The 22,096-nt window shown below is 42.0% G+C and overlaps 1 protein-coding gene across 5 annotated transcripts in view; it reads right to left on the bottom strand.

Moving 5' to 3' along the window:
- FOXJ3 (forkhead box J3) overlaps window positions 1–9,728 on the bottom strand; it is a 140,560-nt gene extending 130,832 nt beyond the window's left edge. For 2 of the 5 annotated variants that reach the window (XM_020914811.2, XM_070468341.1), the window contains exon 1: window positions 8,921–9,111. The gene's annotated coding sequence lies outside the window, so the exon portion shown is untranslated. Of the gene's footprint in view, window positions 1–8,114; window positions 8,195–8,920; window positions 9,112–9,527 lie in introns of those variants that run through there. The other 3 variants (XM_070468339.1, XM_020914808.2, XM_070468340.1) reach the window with 3 other exon arrangements.
- Between the last annotated feature and the right edge of the window lie 12,368 nt (window positions 9,729–22,096).

Below are 22,096 nucleotides of genomic sequence, written 5' to 3'. Positions count from 1 at the left end.
ATCAAATAATTTACAAAACTGATTAACATAACTGACCAAAAAGCAAAATACTTTTATAATACCACCAAGTGCTTAAACTATTCTTCAAAAGTGCCATGCTTCACGTTTTTCAAATTCTCATTTGAACCATAAAAACCAGGTTTTTTTTAGTTAAAAACTAGAAAAGAGAAGATTATAAAAATGATTATCTGCTCATGGTAGAGAACTTAGAAAATATAAACGGGTTCAAAGGAGAAAATAAAGACTACCCAATGCAAAAATGGACAGGGAGGTCTGGCGTGCTGCAATTCATGGGGTCTCAAACAGTCGGACACGAGTGAGCGACTGAACTGAATGTAAAAATGCTTTCTTTCCCAATCTTTTTTTCTGTGGAGTTAAAAATTCTTTATATACTGTCACTCTCCCTACACAATGCACAAGAGAAAACAGATTCACACTATGGCAGTAACCCAAGTATCCTCGGTAGGATCATGTTCCAGGTATAATTTCTCGATCTCTAAATTTTACAGATGTATACTTTCATAAAAATAAGACCAAATCTGCTATTTAGTAATCTTTTGATGTTTCCCTTCTGATTCCATCTCCTTCTTACCTTCAGAATTCACAAAGAATGCAAGCTGAAGTAAAAATACATCCAACTACTGGAAAAGGATCCAAATTTAACAAAGGAAGACGCTGCTCCCAACATTTTTGTCCCTTAGTCTGACATCATCACAAGACAAGTTCTACTCCAAGTAGCCCAGGTCCTTTGATGTTCTTAAACTTCAATTTCTACCTCAAAAATCCAACTATGTTCTTCATAAAAATCTTGTCGGCTTTCTACTACAGTGCCCAAGACTAAGACAGAATGCAGGATCCAGGCTACTGTCTCTGCTCTGTGTAACTGAGTAACACTATGTCAGCCTCAGCTTATGTCTCATTTTCTCCATTTGTCAAAACAAGTATTAGTTGACTTACCTACATCGCAGGACTGAGTGAGACTCCAAAATCTAACAGATCAGAGAAAAAGCTTTCAACAAAGTATCATTCAAGTTAAGGTGGATATCTTTCCAATACACACATGCCCTATAATAAACATAAAACATGACTTGCCCTGATGCACACAGATGCCATTCTGAGAGAGATTCCTACCTATGTACATACATATGAGACAGTACCATCAACAGCTCCTTACACAGGGTAGACAGGTAAAGCATGTCACAAATTCACAGACCCAATCACACTAGCAAAAGCCGATGCATATATTGTTTTCCTGCCATGACAGTCTGCTCCATCTTCATTCAGAAAAGTCAACCTGCTCATGACTGCAGCATACTTGACTTCCGTGTCTGTAATTTCCCAAAGTTGTACAGTCAAGCCACAGAAACATTTTAGTTCCCATATACACACCAGCCAAAATCTAGGATCTCACTGCACCCCACTCCCAAATCTATCTATCTATAAGCAAACAGAATTTGAAATTGTTATTATGGAGTTCTAGCAGTCTTCCTCCACTCATCCATTCTCTCACAAATCTATGTTCCACAAGTAAGGCCAGGTCTCAGCCTTAGGAAAAAGCCAATTCCAACTTCTGAAATCTTTAATAAGGTCACATTGACACCACATTTTACCAATCAATCAGAAGATCAATCTTATATCCTTGACACCACTATACCTCTGGGCAGGACTCTGTTTAGTAGAATTCATTTACAGGTTTCAGCTTTGTACTCCAGGTAAAAACTTCAACTAAAACTCAGTTTACTGGGTAAAGTCTCCTTCAGACACACAGTCATCCTAGGATCATCAGTCAACTCTTCAATAGAATCCATGACACACATATTATTTGAAAATAATGAAAAAATAGCCAATGCTATAGCTTAAATACTTGTGTCCCCCACAAAATTTCTATGTTGAAATCCTAACCCCTAAACATGACATTAGGAGGTAGGGTCTTTGGGAGGTGGCCAGGTCATAAAGGCAGAGCCTCTTATAAGAGAGGCTCTAGGAGGTATCCCTTGCCCTTTCCACACAGCATGAAAGCATCAGTTACGACCCAGGAAGGAGACCCTCACCAGGAGGCACATCCATCTTGGACTTTTCAGCTTCCAAAACAGTGAGCAATCAATCTCTGTTGTTTGTAAGTTTCCCAGTCTGTGTGGCATTCTGTTACAGTAGCCCAAACAAAAACAGTCAATGTACCAGATTTCTACAGACTCTCTCTAAAAACTTCCACCCAAGGACTTTCTCCACCTCCAAAATTATTAGCATTCAATTCAGTAGAGTTTTCTAGGACTATGTTCTAAGTGATAGTGTCTCTTACTGCATCCCATAACAGACTTCTTTACCTGTGAATAATGGGAAATAAGTCAGACGAGGGCAATGTTAATGTAGGTCTGAATATACCAAAATGAAGTCACTTAGATTACAGTAGAATTCTGAGAGCAACCAGAGTAGCTTCTTAGTAGAAACTTGAAGGTGCCAGAGTTCTTACTGAATATGGTCCTAATTATTGTATATCAAGTTCATATCTACCCTGTATTTTCTCTTCTTACAGTACTAAACACCATATATGTCTCATTTGTTCTCCATTTCAGTTGTTTTGTCTCAATTCTATAGAAAATAACCACTTTGAAAGACACTGCATTCTCAGGTTATCAGCTGACATGCCAAGTAAAACAGCAGTCAAACATACCTAACTAAAAAGATTACTTAAAATAAGTAGAATTCCATTGTTATAAATACATCTGGTTCCAAATAACAAAGCTATTTCCATATCCCAGCAGATGGCCCACAGTAATAATGCTTTGCTGATCTGGTTATAACAAATTCTATTAAATCCAAAATCCTGTATAGCAGATGCCTTTTCCAATTTCAGTATAAGTCAATCTCTTTAACCAAAACATTAAGCTTTGGTTCTTGTTATTTGTGCACTAAAGTCCATTTATGCCAATTAAGGTGGTCAAAATTTTTGACAGTTACTATAAAATGCCTCCGTAGTGTTTTCTGAGTTTTGGGGTGGAGGAGGCAAAGAGTACCTCCATTAAGGACTGAAAGGCTAACTGTTCAAAATGAAAAAGATTCATAGCTAAAGGAAGGCTGAGGAGAGTAGTTATAGTAAGCTTCAGCTGTCCTAAGCCAAGGTTTCTGAATAGTGGCAATGTGGAAAGCTAAGTGACTAACAAAGCTGACAGTGAAGAACACCGAAAATACAATTTCTGATTTGAGAGGCTATTAGCAGGGATAAACAGGAAAACAGGTACCTGGAGGCCTAACAACACATATCTCTGTACACTGAAGTGTTAAAGACTGATATTTAAAAGAAATGTGGATAAAATGTCAACTTGACTTTGCTGTTTATTTTCCCAGCCACACTCAAAATCACATCTTCATATTCTGATCATACCCTTATTTGAAACATTCAGTTCAGTTCAGTCGCTCAGTCGTGTCTGACTCTTTGCGACCCCATGAATCGCAGCATGCCAGGCCTCCCTGTTCATCACAAACTCCCGGAGTTTACTCAAACTCATGCCCATCAAGTCGGTGATGCCATCCAGCCATCTCATCCTCTGTCGTCCCCTTCTCCTCCTGCCCCCAATCCCTCCCAGGATCGGGGTCTTATTTGAAACATTACCTCTGTTAATTCATAACACAGTAACAGTACACTGCAGTGATTAAGAGTCACTGAGTCCTGAAAACAGACTGCAGGGGTTCAAATCCTGGCTGTTTCCATTCCCAGCTACATATCCTTAGCCAAGTTACCTAACCTCTGTACCTATATCATCTGTAAAATTTTGGTAATAATAAGATTTACCTTCCAGAGTTGTTGTGAGAGTTATATGAATAATAAATATAGTCAGAACACTTTGGAGCCCATAGTAAAGCCTCAGAAAAAGTTAGCTATTATTATCACTACCTCTATCATCATCATATTAATCCCAAGTTCTGAAAGAAAGGCAGAAATATGAAATGACTTATCTAAATCACAAATAAGTGGCAAAATGCAATAAGAAAAATCTCATTTTAAATCCTGAAGTTTAACATTAAAAGTTACTCATTCCCTGAGCAACGGGATTTTCCAACCTCTAATTCTCCAGTAATTCATGAGGCTCCTTTAAGTTAGAAGAGCAGCATAAAGAAGTGGAAATAGCAACAGATATGCACTAAGATGATCTAATTACTCCATCAATGACTTCATCTTGGGCAAGTCACCTAAGCTAAACTTCAAATTGCTCACCTTAAAAAACACTTTGCCTACCTCACAGGGCTGCTGCCTGATAAACGGATAACACATGAGAAAACACACATAAGCCATAAACACACTATATCAATGTTCATGAGCCATGTGATACTCATCTTTATATCCCCAATGCCTAGCAGCACACACAGCAGAGGTTACAATTTAAAAGAAAGCCATAAGAGGGATGGAGTTGACAGGGTGAGGATTACAGTGATAAAAGAGTAAGAAACTCAAATGTCCATCAACTGATAAGTGGAGAAATAAAAGGCAGTAGAGCCAGAAGATGGAATCGTGCTGGTGGTTAGTCGTGCCCAACTCTTTGCAACCCCATGGACTGCAGCCCCCCAGGCTCCTCTGTCCATGGGATTTACAGGCAAGTATCCTGGAATGGGTTACTATTTCCTCCTCCAGGGGATCTTCCTGACCCAGAGATTGAACCCACATCACCTGCATTGGCAGGTGGATATTTTACCACTGCACCACCTGGGAAGTTCCATAAAACAGAATATTCAACAATAAAAAGGAATGAGATATTGACACATAATACAAAAATGAATAACCTTTGAAACACTATGCTAAGTGAAAAAAGTCAGACACAAAAGACCATGAGTTGTATGATCCCATTTAAACAGAATGTTCAGAATAGACACATCTACAGAAATGTTAAGTACATTAGCACTTGCTTAGGACTGGGGAATGAAGGGGAAATGGACAGTGACAGCTAATGGACTCAGACTTTCTCTTTTGGGATGATGTCTGTGATGAAGGCTGCACAATTTGGCGAATACAATAAAAGCCACTGAACTATACACTTCAAATGGGTGAATTGTATAGTATGTGAATTATGTCAATAAAACTTTTAAAAAAGAAAAATAAGTTTGAGAGAACCTTTAAAGTATAATATCACTGGCTTTAAAACACAAGGTTGTTTCTTTTTCAAAGAAAAAAAAGTGAGTTTTCTAATATTTGAGCAGCTCTGACATGTGGACAAGAATGAGACTGAAGGAAACATTAGGAGAAAATACTAAGAATTACCACACCAGACGATAACATCTCTACAACACCTTCTATAGAAAACAAATCTGGAACCTCTTATCCTTCCTTTCAAAATTCTCAGGTTACAAATCACCTCCTGGTCCCAATTCGAAAGCCTTTTCATCATGATCATTGTTTCTGAACTTTAAGACTGCATTTGATACTGTCTACCATATTACCCTTCCTATTTTTTCCTATCCTTGGCTTCTGGGGCACTGATGTACTTCCTGGTTCTTCTCAGAAATGCTTTATCTATTAGCCTATAATGTCACCCACAGTTCCAAACCTCAAAGCTCTTTTGCCATCATACTACTAACCTTCCAACATTCATCTATTCATGTTTTTTTTTTTAAACTACCAAATACAGCCCTGCTCAATATACAATCTACATTTCATATCATCTTATAGTGATACACTACAGGATTACTCTATTCAAATCTTGATTATCTTTGCTAAGGTTGGAAAGCAGTGGTATGGCTCAACCAAAATAATTCCCATACGTTTTTTCTTTTGAGCAGATCTGTTTTTCTGACTGTTTCGCTTAGACTAATACTAAACTAGCCTACATTTCCGGAGTCAAACCAGCAAGGAAAAAAGACTATCGGGAGTTGAAGGAGGCTAATCTTTTATTGAAAAATTGATTGTATACAATCTAAGTGCTGACCATTACTCACCCTGGCTCATTTATCTTTATAGTGACACTTTCCTAATTTCCTCATCATTATCAGCCAGTCTCCCAAAATTCTATCCTTTAATCTTTTAATGTTTAGTTCACCCTCTTTCCTTGGCACACATCCAGGTATCACTAAGTTCAAATTAATTTTTACTCAAACAAACATTCTCTTACATATTCTATACATTTTTTCACAGGACAGTATAATTTAAAGACTAAATGCATAAGCTCAAAGGCAGAACTACCTGGATTCAAATTCTGGCTCTGCTGCTTACCCTCTATGGGATTTAGGGCAAATTACTTAACCTTTCTGTAACTGTTTCTTCATAGTGATAATAACACCTTATTATAAAGATTTTAGGAGTTAAATACATGTATATAGTTTAAAACACTGTGCCTGGCATACAGTACTCTATAAATGCTAGTTACTGTTTTATTCCAAACATCACCATTTTATCTCAGACCCTCATCAGCTTATTCCTAAAATTTTTCAAGAGCCTTCTAGTCAGTCTTCCTACTCCAGAATGCTCAACTAATTATGAAAATCTTCCTCAGGAATCATATGCTTCATCTTACTCCCAATCTTTAGAACTCACTGTGGTACTCCATCAAATTAAACTATATATCCTTACTAAGGTCCTCCATCAATACCTACTCTACCAAGCCTAAACTCATTTATTATTATAATTCACCAATAAGATGCTCTATGCCAATCAAGTTGCTCCATATCTTCTGTACTGATACACTGTCGGTGTATGTCTTGGTAAATACCCCTTCACTCTCCTGGAATACATCTCTTGCCTTTTGAAAATTTCAATTTCTCCAAATCACTCTATACCTTTGATTTTGGCTACACTGTTATCCCAACCAGGAGCTTGATGTTGCACGGAATTCTGAATGATACATGTTATATGTTCTTTCCCCAACAAAAGTGAGAGGAGACCACATATTTTATTTCCTGTGTCTCTTCATACATAACACAGTATTTTGCAGAAGTACACAAATACTGACTTAATAAATATGCCTCAGAATGTATCAGAACAACACTCTTTTATCTTCCACTGCCCCACCCATACTTAGCATAGTGAGGGCAGATAGAATCTGTCTTTAAGTATTTTTATTTTACATACACAGAAGGAGAGTATACTAACAACTGTACCAGATTAAAAACAAAAAACTCAAAGAGAATCATCGAAATCACCAGACCTCATCCAAAAACATACCTAATAAAAGCTTGAGGAAGCCCTCATATCTTCAGCAACACAAAACCAAAAACAAGATTCATCTTAACTTCAAGAAACACAAAAAGAAAACAGAAACCTAAAAAAAATTTTAATTCAATCAAATCTCTAGATACTACCCTAAAAATGAAGCGGAGCTGACTGCTCATCTATAAACATCTGCTTATAGCCTAGGAGAAATAAAAGGCTTGCCTCATTGCTACTGTGGCCCGTTCCCTGTTAAGGGAGCAATCTATGGTCATAAAAGAGCAAAACACGGCAAGATGGAAACCTGAACCTGGAAGAGACATTAAGGAAAGAAATTACTCAAAATACATGTTTCAAAAACCAGAGAGTACAATGATACTCAATAAAAAGAGAGGGAAAGTGAAATAAAAAAGCACCCACGAAATGAGTGACTCACTGAAACTTTTTTTTTTTAATTTAATTGATTTATTTGACTGCACCAGGATTTAGTTGCAGGATGTGGGATCTAGTTCCCTGATCAGGTATCGAACCTGGGCTCTCTGCATCAGGAGCATGGAGTCTTAGCCACTCAACCACCAGGGAAGTCCCGATTCACTGAAACTTATCTAGTGCTGCCTTGCAAGTAAAGAGCTATGCATATAACATCCATGACATGCACACCTGTTTCACTGGCAAACAAAACAAATAAAATAAATGTCAGAAAAAGACAAGGTAGATGCCCCATCAATCTCTAACTCCCTGGTCAATCCAACTCAGCTCATTCAGGAATCCAACCAGGAACAACAGAGACGTGGATTGCACAATACAGAAAAGAAAAATCTTCGCCAACCACACACAAAAAAGTAGAACGGAGAAGTGAAAACTATACACCTCAACGCACCAGCAGCTAGAGCTTATTATTCTCTTTAGGATTAAACTGTAGAGAAAAGAACAAGAGCAGCTCAAGGAAGAGGGGGAAATGTCAATGAACTACGTCCCTTACTGGTCTCAATCTCAGAGAGTGCAAGTCTTGCTTCTTCCAGCTGACCAACCGTCGGCCTCCGCACAGCAAATTGACCCTAACACCTTCCACGCCACCCGGAGGAAATCACAGAGGAAAAAAACAGCCCGTTTTAACCTCCGTCCTCACCAGCTGCGGGGGTTGGCGGGGGGAGACACCCTACCACGTGGGCAGGATGCAACACACACAGGACAGCAACACGTCCGCATGGAACTGCTGCCTCTGCCCAATGCCGATAGAGGACACGGCGACAGGATGGGTGGGAACACAGGCCCCCCGCACGGGCCTTCCCACCCCGAAGGGCACCCCCGACGCGCGAGGTGCTGGCCGCTTCGCCGGCCAAAAAGCACCCCGGAGCTTGAAGGGAAGAAGCTGCATCGCGCTGGGGAAGGGGGGCTAGCCCAGTCCAGGGGCAGGTTACGGAGAGAAGACGGCGGCCACTGTCCTCGGACTCGACGCCCCCGGGAATCCCGTCTAGTTCCCTCGGGCCCCGCCTGGGGGAGGGGCGGGAGGCGCGGAGCCGCCGCTTCCCTGCTGAGGGGCAGCAGCAGCTGAGAAGCGCCGCGGGGGAGGGAGGAACCCAGCCCTAGCCGCTCGCCGGGCCTCAGCCTGGGCCCAGGCCCCCTGCCCCGCCTGCCGCCCGCCGCCCGCCCCGCGACGCGGCCGCAGCTGTGAGAACGGAGAGGACGTCTCGCGGAGGGCAGCCCCTGCCTCCGTCCCGGGAGATGCCCCGGCCCCGCCTCCTCGCCCGCCGCCCCGGCCCGACCGCCCCGGCGGCGGGCGCTCACCTCAGGCTGCGCAGGCCGGGACGGCCCGGCCGAGCCCCCGGCCGCTGTGTGCGTCTCCGCCCCCCGGGAAACGTCCCAACGGCACCTGGTGCGAGCCGCTGAGGCCCGGAGCAGCGCCGAGAGCGGCGGCGGCAGCGGGAGCAGCCAACATCCGGGGCCGCGCACCCGGAACTACTTCCCGACCAGGTCCCCCTCCCGCCGCCGCCGCCGCCGCCCCCGCCTCCCGCGACGTCGCTGCGCCACCGGTACGGCGTCGGCGGCGTCACTGCCCCTCCGCTGTCACGGCCGCGGCTATGAGCGCGAGATCCTTCCGCTGGGGCAAATAGTACCCTGGGACTCCGGGGGTGGGGGGGTCCTCCTTCCGCGAAGCGGGTGTCAGGCAGCCGCAGACAGCTCCGAGCGACTTGTTGAGGCGGGGAGTAGCGGGTTCTCTGTCCCTCAGAGTGGCGGCCAGGGAGTGAGGGCAGTGGGAGCGGCCCTTTAGTTGAGGACAAGAGGGACCTCCGCCTTGAACCCTCCCCAGGGACTCCGGGGCCCTGTGTCCCGGGGGAAGGGCGCCTTGCGACTTTCCCCCAAGCTCCCTTCACCTCACCGTAGCAACAGGTACCTTAGCCTCTTCGGGACACCGGTCACCGCGGCTTCTACGGCCCCAGCAAAGGCACCTTGGACTTTCAGGACACCACTTTTTCCAGAACTCCACACGTCCCGGGTTCTAGACCCATCTCTGCCGGGTCCTCTCCTGTGCCTCGCCTTGGTTTCCTTCTCTTTAAAACCAAGGAGATGAAGCTTTCAAGACCCTTCTGATTCTTAAGCAGCTGCCCAGGTTATGGTCCTTGCTATCAACAGGTGGAGCACTTAGAAGAGTAGTTGGGCGACTTGTGAACTTTGGAATTTACTTCTACGTCAGTCTTTACTGATTTTTTCTCTAAAGTATCTGCCCTGTAATTTCACGTTTAATTACATTCATACATCGTATTATTTGCCATTGCTTCCTTCGCGTTAGTCACATATAGCACCAAGTATGCTTTTAAACTCGCAGTAGGTGCTCAATATTTGGAAACTCAGATAACTTGTTAGATGAATACTAGGTTGATTGGATAAGATGAAAAGGAGAGGCCTGAGTGAATTCATCTTGGGAACATCTTTTGACGGACGTAGTCTTGTAGTAATCAGATAAAGACTGCAGGTGAAGAGCTGAGTACCCAATAACTTCAGCAAACATTGAACACCTGCCATTTACCAAGCAGTACTAGGCCCTGAGGATTCAAATTACTCCTATGTCCCTTTTATACCTAAGACTCCAGCGAGATTCTGAAGATTAAAAGATTCATTCACTCATCCATCCAACAAATATTTGCTGATCAGGTTGTCAGACCCTATTTTAGTGTTAGGGTTGGATCATTGACTAGAAGCAGGAAGGGGGTGGGAATACCCTTCCAACTTGGAGCTATCATCTTAAGTATAGAGAGAAAGATGATCAACATAACAAGAAAAGAATTTGGTATGATAGAAGATGTTTAGTGCTATGGAGGAAAAAAAATAGACCAGGGTAAGAGGTATGAGTAAGAGGCATGAAAAAAAACTGGAGGAGGAAGGAAGAAAAGTTGGATTTTTTTTTAACCTCAACCATTTCTTCATCAATAATTAGTTCATTTACTTCAACTGGACCATGTTAGGTGCTGGGGGGCTTCAGTGAACAATAAGCCAGGGTTCTGCCACTGGTAGAGACCACATGCCAGGTGCTTTCACTTGCCCTCATTCAGTGTTTTCACCAAGTCCCTTAGTTAGAACTCCTGTGTTCATCTTTACAGCTGATGAAGTTGAGAACTGGGACTCAAACTCAGTGACTTCTGAGTCCAGCTCCCTTTCCAGCTTCACCTCAGCTGAAAACTCATTTATTTCTGTTTCATGCCTCACCTCTTTCATCAAGTAGACTGATCCATGAGTATAGATGAATGACATTAGATCTGCGTTGGGGCAAAAGAGAGGGAGAAAAGAAAATAGGGGAAAAGAGAGGGGACATCAAAAAAATCTAGACATGTAGAGCAAAGAAAATGGGTAGCAAAGAAGACTTCAGTTCAGTTGCTCAGTCATGTCCGACTCTTTGCGACCCCATGGACTGCAGCATGCCAGGCCTCCCTGTCCATCACCAACTCCCGGAGTTAACCCAAACTCATGTCCATTGAGTCGGTGATGCCATCCAACCATCTCATCCTCTGTCATCCCCTTCTCCTGCCTTCAATCTTTCCCAGCATCAGGGTCTTTTCTAATGAGTCAGTTCTTTGAATCAGGTGGCCAAAGTATTGGAGTTTCAGCTTCAGCATCAGTCCTTCCAATGAATATTCAGCACTGATTTCCTTTAGGATGGACTGGTTGGATCTCCCTGCAGTCCAAGGGACTCTCAAGAGGCTTCTCCAACACCACAGTTCAAAAGCATCAATTCTTTGGCGTTCAGCTTTCTTTATAGTCCTTTATAGTTTCTTTAAGAAGACTTAGTGGAAGAGAAATGAAGGTAGATTCATAATAGCTTATTCCAATTCCAGTTTTACAGAATGCGATTTTAAATAGAACCATCAGGGAGAACCCAATTCATAAGGTGACTTTAATGAGAAACTTGGAAGAAGTGAGGAGTGAGTCATGCAATGGATAGTAAAAAGTGTCCTAGGCAGAAGGAACAGCTAGTGGAAAGGCCCTGAAGTGAAAGTATTCGTGGAAATGTTAGAAATAGTGGAGGCCAAGACAACTGGAGCCGGGTAAGCAAATGAAAGAGGAATGGGAGATAAGGTCAGAGAGTGCGGTCTTGTCGGCCACTGTAAGGATCTTGGCTAAAGTGGACACACTACAGGGCTTGGAACAGAGGAGTGATATGATCTGATTTGTGCTTTCAGAAGATCACCCTGGCTATGTGCTAAGAGTAGATAGCAAGTGGACATTGATGGACGCCAGAGGCTCCATTAGTCAGGTGCAAGATAATAGCTTGGACCAAATTGTTAGCAGTGAGTAGGTTAAATAAGATACAGTTTCTGTATTTTAAGAACTCACAGTGTAGTGGAAAGCAGATAAGTAATTACAATACACTGTGATAAGGGAAATAGTATCCTGAAGAAGAGGCCACCCTTGCCAGTTTTTCTGACAGAGTAGTCATCCCCTCTTCTACCAAGTTGCCAAGGGAGTTGAAAGTTCTGTGTTCTTTGTTGGATCACTGGGTGGATCCTTGATAACATAAGTAACATTTGTCTTCTTCCCAGCCTTTCAGGACTTGAAGCCCACTATCATCTGAGTGGTGCTATGAGCAGAGAGTTACTAAAGAACAGTCTGGGTCATGCATTTAAGGAGATGGGCAAAAATGGGATTATCCCTATTTGCCAGAAGAAGAAAACAAGACCAGTAGTCAAGGTTTTAACCTGAGACTGGGAATCAAGGTCCTCAAAGTCCCAAACCAGGAATCTCTCTGAGCCACTTGAGTTGATTCAGCCAGATGATGGAATAAAAGAGTAGAAAGACATTTTGGATAGCTGCCAGAATGGGGTTGGGAGTTTGGGAATCAGCAGCCTTTGAGAAGGAAAGAATCACAAGCCCCAGAATGTCAAAGGCTGAGGACCGCCCTATCCCCTACCCCACCCCCCAAAAGTTGTAAAGACCATAGCATGGAGGGGGGTGGTTCTGGAATTGTAGGGGCAGGGTTAGCAGGTGTAGGTAGGAAAAGCTTAAAGCTCAGATTGGGAAGGGAGACTTGGGTTCAACCTCATGTTTTACATCTTACTTCCTATGTGCCTACATCAAGTTACTTAGTTTCTCTTTGTCTCTATTTCCAGGTGTATTAAATAGGAAAAATAACCATAGCTACATAGGAAAAGAGATCATGCACAAGTTGCCATAAAATAAAGACCCCCAAAGACAGCTACTACTAGGTACAAGATCGAGTACAAGGTACAAGGCACAGAAAAGAGTAGTTGATGGTCTTGGGAGATAAGAGTGGCCTGGAAGGGAGAGTGTGGAGCAGGAGAGCCCTCAGAAAGAAAATGGTATCCAACTCAGGGGATGATCCTTAAGAGAAATGAGATAGAGCTTTTATTGTTTTGTGTTTGCAATCTTTTCCCAGCCTCACCTTTATTATAAATTTCCTGAAAGAAAGTCCCAAACTACTGCCACAGCCCTACAAAACCTTAATTCAGCACTGGCAGTGTGTCAATAGCAAGGTGTTCAACACTTCACATGACCCTCAGCCAATTAGACAAATGAGGCTTTACCTGATCCTTTCTCCCTCTTTATTATAAAACAAGAGTAGAAAATAAGGAATGAATTGGCGGTGCTAGTAGTAAAGAACCCACTTGCCAATGCAGGAGGTAAAAGAGGCACAGGTTCGATCCCTGGGTCAGGAAGATCCCTGGAGGAGGGCATGGCAACCCACTCCAGTAGTCTTACCTGGAGAATCCCATGGACAGAGGAGGCTGGCAGGCTACAATCCATAGAGTCACAAAGAGTCAGACATGACCGAAGTGACTTAGCATACACACAAGACCTGCAAAGGGGAGAGAGCCCTCCCCATCATTCCCAGTCCTGGAGGAGCTTTCCAGACTCCCTGGGTATCTTTATATAATACTTTATATTTCATGTATTAGATTTCTTTAAAAAAGAAAAGCTATACAGAGGCTACTGGGAGGTTTTTAGCACCACTAACTGCTATTTAATGATACTTGGGTGTTTGGTGTTGGTCACTCTACACACTTAAATAACATTCAATAAACATTTATCAAGCAACTACTCTATAACAGGTATTAGGCTGAACACTATGAAGTCAAGAGGGGCTAAGTAAATTCTGTACCTTCCACGGGCTCCTAGGCTTCTGGAAAAACAGACATGTTAACAGTCAACCCCAGTGCAGTTAGTAGACATTTGTACTTGTGCCACAGGAACAAAGGAAAAGCAAGACTTAACTCTGTCAGGTTGGTTGTGGAGGGGAATACCAAGAGAGCTTCACTCTCATAGGTAAGATTAAGGCCAAGTCTGAATAAATAGGTAGGAGTTTGCCACAGAGACAGAAGCAGGGCTGAGGGTAAAGAAAGAAAATCTGCAGTAGAGGAAGAAAGCTTGTGCAAAGTCAAGGGATTGGGTGGATACAAGAAAAGTAGAGGCCACAGAAATTATAGTCTTAAGAGTGGTCATTAAACACGAATGGCTAATGAAAAGAGCTAACTCATGAATCTAGACCATGTCGCTCTATGTAAACCATCCATAAACTGAGTTCCTGCCCTCTAGGAGCTTGGTGTTAACCTCAGATTTTATCATTAAGGCAAAATGTGATCCTTCCCAAACACTCTACTGCTTAATCATTCTCACAAGAAAGAAGTAACTTAAACTATATCTCACCAATAGAAAGTGGAAGGCTAAATCTTTTTTCATAGCAATGAATTTATACTAGTGCGCTCATACCACCTACCTCCCCCACACCTGCCTTCCAACCATCTTCCTTGTAACCACCTGGCTTAAACCTTGGCTTCCCTCCATTCTCAGAATCAACCGACCTAATTAAAAGCATAGTGAAAGACACAAGGGCACTGAGACAGCTGAACAAACAAGAACAAATGCAAAGATTAAATAAGGTACAAGCATTACGTACAAGCAATGGTGAAGATGAAGTTTGGGTGATGCTAAAAAGTGTGAGTCAGAAGATGTTCAAGTGGAGTTGGGGCAGAGGAGCCCTCCTCTCTTCGAGTGACTTCAGAGCATCTCTTGGAATCATAGAAGGAAAGGAACCTGGTGAACTGGAAAGAGCAGCCAAGATTTGCAACCCAAAGGGTCCTGAAACTCTGGGTACAAACACAGTATTTAGGAAACTATTTGGTTTCAAGTTGTGAGTTTATTTACCTCTCCATGTCTGATGGGCTAAATAAGAATGATCAAGAAACCCCAATGCTAGAGGGATAGTGGTAGGGAGTGGCTAATAGTTATTGTTTCTTGTGTGATCAGGAACGTGATAGACCCTTTGCAAATATTTTCACTTAATCCTTAGAGCAAAACTATGAGGTGGGTCATCTCCGTTTTAAAGAAGGGGGAAAACAAATGCTCAGTGGTTTCAAAGTGATGGAGTGGGAATTTGGACCCAGGACTGTGGCTCTAAGCTCACCTTCAAAGACCCTCTAACCTGTCAGTTTACATTAATATGAGAAATGTAACCTCCTGGGTGCTAGCCGTTGCAGGAGGGTGTATTTATATCCAAGTACCACTTCAGGAAACCTTTCAAACCATATCAGAGACACAGCTGAGGTGGGAACCTCTACACGAAAAATCCCAAAGAATTCACTTCATTTTCCTTTGACACAAACAGTCCAAATATTCTCTGCTGAGAGAGGGGGCAAGAGGCTGAAAATCTGTTTGTTTTGCAATCAAGAAAGGGTAAAGCGCCCATATTATTGTTCCCAAACATTTCCTGTGTCTCTGGAAGGGTGGATTGTACTTCCCCCACTCCTTCCGCAACAGGTTTGGTTATGTGACTTGCATTAGTCAGTGAAATGTGAGTGACTGGATGAGCCACCTCCAGGTGGAAGCTTTGCGTCAACCTGGAAGCTTTGAGTCAGAGCCCTTCACTTTGTTTTCTTTTCCTGCTGCCCTGATGACCAGCAATGTTCAGGATAGAGAGTGATCCATCTGCCTTCGTCCTAGAGGGAAGATCATGTGCAGCAAAGCTGACCTGGGAATGACACTCAGCCTAAGCGAGGAAACTAACTTTTGCTGATAGGGCCATTGAAAACTGGAAGTTGCTCCTGTAACAGAGCCTGTCCTGACTAATGCAGAGCCTTGTTGTTGTTGTTAGTGTTTAGTCAATAAGTCACATCCAGCTCTTTGTGACTCTATGAACTGCAGCGTCCAGGCTTCCCTGTCCTTTGTTATCTCCCGGAGTTTGCTCAAACTCAGGTCCTTTGAGTCAGTGATGCCATCCAACCATCTCATCCTCTGTCGTCCCCTTATCCTCCTGCCCTTAATCTTTCTCAGTATCAGGGTTTTTCCAATGAGTCGATTCTTCACATCAGGTGGCCAAAGGATTGGAGCTTTAGCTTCAACATCAATCCCTTCTAATGAATATTCAGGATTGGTTTCCTTTAAGATTGACTGGTTTGATCTCCTTGCAGTCCAAGGGACTCTCAAGAGTCTTCTCCAGCACCACAATTTGAAAACATCAATTCTTTGGCACTCAGCCTTCTTTATGGTCCAACTCTCACATCCATACACAACTGAAAAACCATAGCTTTGACTATACAGAACTTTGTCAGCGAAGTGATGTCTCTGCTTTTTAACAGGTTGTCTAGGTTTGTCATAGCTTTTCTTCCAAGGAGTAAGCATCTCTTAATTTCATGGCTACAGTCATTTTGGAATGACTGTATGTATGAACCACCTCCACAGTGATTTTGGAGCCCAAGAAAATAAAATCTGTTGCTGTTTCCACTTTGACTGGATGCCAAGATCTTAGTTTTTTGAATACTGAGTTTAAAGCTAGCCTTTTCACACTCCTGTTTCACCCTCATCAAGAGGCTCTTTAGTTTCTCTTCAGTTTCTTCCATTAGAGTGGTATCACTGCATATCTGAGGTAGTTGGTATTTCTTACCGCAATCTTGATTCTAGCTTTTGACTCATCCAGCCCAGCATTTCGCATGATGTACTCCGCATGTAAGTTAAATAAACAAGGTGACAGCATACAGCCTTGTTGTACTCCTTCCCCAATTTGGAACCAGTCCGTTGTTCCATGTCCAGTTCTAACTGCTGCTTCTTGACCTGCATACAGATTTCTCAGGAGACAGGTAAAGTGGTCTGGTATTCCCATCTCTTGAAGAATTTTCCACGGTTCATTGTGATTCACACAGTGAAAGGCTTTAGCCTAGTCCATTAAGCAGAAGTAGATGTTTTTCTGGAACTCTCTTGCTTTTTCTATGATCCAACAGATGTTAGCAATTTGATCTCTGGTTCCTCTGCCTTTTCTAAATCCAGCCTGCACATCTGGAAGTCCTCAGTCCATGTACTGCTGAAGCCTAGCTTAATGGATTTTGAGCATTACCTTGCTAGCATGTGAAATGAATGCAATTATATGGTGGTTTGAGTATTCTTTGGCATTGCCTTTCTTTGGGATTGGAATGAAAACAGAACTTTTCCATCACTGTGGCCACTGCTGAGTTTCCAAATTTGCTGGCATATTGAATGCAGCACTTTCACAGCATCATCTTTTAGGATTTGAAATAGCTCAGCTGGAATTCCATTACCTACATTAGCTTTGTTCGCAGTGATGCTTCCTAAGTCCCACTTGACTTCAGACTCCAAAATGTCTGGCTCTTGGTGAGTGATCACACCATCGTGATTATCTGGGTTGTGAAGATCTTTTTTGTGTAGTTCTTCTGTGTATTCTTGCCACCTCCTCTTAACATCTCCTGCTTCTGTTAGGTCCCTACCATTTCTGTCCTTTATGGTGCCCGTCCTTACATGAAATGTTCCTTTGATATCTCCAGTTTTCTTGAAGAGATCTCTAGTCTTTCCCATTCTATTGTTTTCCTGTTTTTCTTTGCTTTGTTCACTTAAGAGGGCTTTCTTATCTCTTCTTGCTATTCTCTGGAACCCTGCATTCTGTTGGGTGTATCTTTCCCTTCCTCTCTTGCCTTTTGCTTCTCTTCTTTTCTCTGCTATTTGTAAAGCCTCCTCAGACGATGACTTTGCTTTCTTTTATTTCTTTTTCTTTGGTATGGTTTTTGGTCACCACCTCTTGTACAATGTTACAAACCTCTGTCCATAGTTCTTCAGGTACTCTGTCTACCAATTCTAATCCCTTGAATCTATTTGTTACTCCTACTGTATAATCATCAGGGATTTTATTTAGGTCATACCTGAATGGCCTAGTGGCTTTCCCAACTTTTTTTCTTTTGCTGATCCAAATTTCTGGAGTCATCCCCAGGTAAAAGAGTTTGTTTGGGAATTACGTGAAAATAGAGGAAATGGATGGTTGGTGTAATGTTTCTTGGTGTTTAATCACTAAGCAGTGTCTGGCTCTGCAACGCCACGGACTGCAGCACGCCAGGCTCATCTGTTCTCCAGTATCTCCTGGAGTTTGCTCAGACTCTTGTCCATGGTATAATATAGTGAAAGGTTCTAAAATACAGGATTTGAAGTTCAATCCTGATCTGTGGGCTTAGACAAGTCTTTATAAGATAGGTTCCATGGACTGTGTCATATCCCAGAGGAAGTTACAAAGAAGGTTATGGTATAGCCCCTGTTCTTGAGGCAAGAGCCACCTCATTCATTTTTTTTTTCCACCTCATCCATTTTTAAACCTAGCACCCTACTGGGTACCTGGTAGCCACTAGGCATTCAATACATTTTTTTTTTCATTCAATACATTTTTATAATTTTTTAAAACTAATGCTAAGGAATGATCTGGAAACATAACTAACATCTTCTAACTCCCCACAAAGGCTCTTCTATGTTGTAGTGTATTGCCCACTGGGTTAAGGGATCTTGGAGAGGATGGCTGTGGTAATTTTATTAGCCAGTTTTTAATATAATACTTTACAAGTGATATGCACCTCATTTATTTGAAATGCCACATAAATGAAAAATAGCTAAGACATTGAGATCTGCAGGGCTGGAGTAAGATAGGCAGTTAAGGCACACAAATCTCCTGTAGGAAATTATGAAGAGTGGTGAACCTTGAAGAAGAGCCCAGCCGACTTGGCAAGGAGAAATATAGCTTGAAGTGCACTGTGAATCAAGCTTCTTAACAGGCCTGATTAAGAGAATATACAGGTGAAGGTTAAACTCAGGCAAATGAAGGAGCATCTCCAAAGAGTTCAGGACAGTAATTGGAAAACCTTCCATGAAACATCGTTGAAGAAAGCATTGAAGAAAGCCCTGCAAGTGAATTAGGACTACCCAGATCAGTGCTTCAAAACCAGAAAGAGATTTACACTGTTACTAACACTCACTTAAACAGTTAAGACACTGCATACATGACATGCAGCTGATTCCAAATTATAACAGCATTGAGCATAATTAGTTTATTCAAAGGACAGACACAAAGCAGAGAAATGAAGAGTGACCCAGTGAACCTGTTAGGGTTAAACTTGACAGGTAAACCAAACTGAGTAACATGTACAAAAAAATTTTTTTTTGGTCAAGAATTTACATTGGGGTATCTTTTGATAAAAATAACAGAAATCCTTGCAACTGAAATACTTAAGGTGAACTGACATGATGACTGAGTTTGCTTTGAAATACTCCAGAAAAAATGTGTGAGAGATCTATGAAAGAATACAAGCAAAATGCTGATGTCTATAGAAGTTTAGAGGTGGTAATATTTTACCTTACTTAAATCCCCATAATAATTCTAAAAGGTGGAGATCCCTGTCCCCATTTTACAGGGGAAAAAAAAACTGAGGTCACATTCCTAGCAAATAGCAATGTAAAGATCTAGGCCTTAGGACTTCCCTGATGGTCCAGTGTTTAAGATTCCATGCTTCCAATGCAGGGGACCTGGGTTTAATCCCTGGTCAGGGAACTAGATCCTGTATGCCACAACTAAGATCTGTTGCAGCCAAATCAGTTAAAAAAAAAAACAAAAAAAAACTTGAGCCTCAATTCAATGACTTCCAAATTTTCCCTTTTCCTAGTATTCCACACTAGGAATTGTGGATTTAGGATTTAGGATTGTCTAAATATATTTTCCCAGATTCTAATATTTTAATGGAAAAGGAGAAGTGTTGTTTTTCTATATAATAGAAACATGTATAATTCATGTATCTTCTTCTCCTTATAGGTTCTCATCTCCACGTTTAAGCAACTATTTTACATACTTCTTGATTCAGGAAGTAGTTTTAATTTTATTTAATCTAAATTCATGCTCTACCTGTGACTTGTTCCCACTATTCAACATAGTGGAAGGAATAGGGAATGTTTCTTTCTGAAATGATTCTCAAAGCAAGAGATGACAAAAGACTTGCACAAACACAAAGCCTTGGTTCAAGTACCTAAGTACAGTTTTTCCTTTTTAAGCACTTAGCAGTTAATTTGTGGCCTACATGCTCACTCCCTTCACCCAATCTCTTTTTATGCCATATTGAGTATAGCCAATCTAAGTCCTTAAAGTGGGATTTCTTGTCCCTTGTTACCTTGAAATATGTCATCCTCCTTGTGCCTATAAGTTGCTTCTGGATTTGATTTGTTTCCAAAATGAAATTTTCTACAGATGCTGATCAGATGGCCATCCATCTATTCAGTAAACATTTATTAAATGCTAACTCTAGGTTGAGTAACTGGGCTCAGGGCTTGGAGTACCAGGATAGAAGCAGTAGCTAGGGGGCAGTCCAGCACAATAGTGATTGAGTATGTGCTGTGATGAGTGAGTGACGGTGAAAAGTGAGTGAGTGTGGGCTCCTTTCTTGGGAATTAAATCGCCCTCACTAGCCCTGCCCCTCACTAGCTCAATGGCTTTAGCTAGGTAAAATTGCTCAGCTTCTCTGAGACTCAGTTTCCTCATGTGGAAATGGGGATGATAGAACCAACTGCAGATGCACATTTAGAGTCCTTAAGGCTGTGCCTAGCTCATCATAAATGTTACAAATGTGAGCACTTCCTATTCCCCTGTATGGTTCATAGAGAAAGAAGTGTGAAGGAAGGAAATGAATCTGACTGGGGATGAATGTTTTAAGGAAGAGTCTGCAGACACAGAAACATTTGAGCTCAGCCTCAAAGGATGAGTTCAAGTTTGTTGGGGCAAGGTAGGCAGGAGGGTGATTCCAAGTATGAAGGTCTGGCCCCATTGTTCAAAGCGGTACACCTGGAAAGGGCCCTTCCATCTCCTGAGCTCCCAGGGGGTTGGGAAGCTGATTCAGATGAAATCTGCTTGACAACCGTATCACCACCATTCAACTCCTTCCTCTGCCCTTTCCTCTTTACTTCTCCACTAGGACGGATCACAAAAGCACACCTCTCTATCTTCCCCCTAAAAAACATCTTGTCCACACATTCCTTCTTAGGGAATTTTTTTTCTAGGAATCTAACCTACAACAACATGAGTGGTACTGATTGTAACTTGAAATAGAAAAATATTATGTGTCCAATGTAGAAATTAAACTTCGGAGGACTAGCTAGGTGAAATATACATGAATTTATTCATTTGGCCATAAAAATGCATTTGTCCACCACTGTGCCAAAGAATATTCTGTATTTTCTTACATTTGAGCATCTTTATTGTGCATGTGCTGTGGGTGCTGTGCTCAGTCGCTTAGTTGTGTCCAACTCTTTGCAGTCCCATGAACTGAAGCCCACGAGGCTCTATGGGCTTTCCCAGCAAGAATACTGGAGTGGGTTGCCATTTCTTCCTCCAGGGAATTTCCTGACCCAGGGACTGAATCCATGTCTTCTGTGTCTCCTGCACTATAGGCAGATTCTCTACCGCTAAGACACCAGAGAAGATCTTATTGTGCCTACAATCGTGGATAAATGCACTTAATGTTTTAAACATGATTCCTTAATGTCTTCCAAACATCTTTGTTTTCTGTGGGAAAACTTCAAGCAGATGTGCAAATAGACAAATAGCACAACGAACCCCCATAGTCATCACTCAGCTTAAACAATTATCAAGTAGTAGCTAATTTTTTTCAATTTTGATTCCTACCCTCATAGTGACATTGTCGCATCAATGTTGTTTTGAAACAAATTGCCAACATCATACTTCATCAATACACATATATTTTCAACTTGTATTTCCAGAATAGTTGCTGTTTAGTCGCTCAGTTGTGTCCGACTCTTTGAGACCCCATGTGACCCCATGGCATGCAGCACACCAGGCTTCCCTGTCCTTCACCATCTCCTGGAGGGTGCTCAAACTCATGTCCATTGAATCGGTGATGCCATCCAACCATCTCGTCCTCTGTTGTCCCCTTCTCCTCCTGCCTTCAGTCTTTTCCAACATCAGGGTCTTATTTCTAAAAGATGAGAGCTCTTATTATACCAAAACATATCATTCTCTTATCTAAAATTAATGAGAATTTCTGAAGTCACTGGTATGAAGATATATCTTGGACCCATCCTGTCAGTATTTAAATTTCCAGTCACCTTATGAATTTTTTAAATGTTTGTTTGAATCAGAGCTCAAGTAACACACAGGAAATTAATGATACGTCTCTTAAATCTTATTAA

The sequence above is a fragment of the Odocoileus virginianus genome, chromosome 5 (genome assembly GCF_023699985.2).
Source record: "Odocoileus virginianus isolate 20LAN1187 ecotype Illinois chromosome 5, Ovbor_1.2, whole genome shotgun sequence".
In the NCBI taxonomy this organism is placed as follows: Eukaryota; Metazoa; Chordata; class Mammalia; order Artiodactyla; family Cervidae; genus Odocoileus; species Odocoileus virginianus.
The sequence above is the reverse complement of the archived record's forward strand: the minus strand, read 5'-3'. Positions and strand labels throughout refer to the sequence as shown.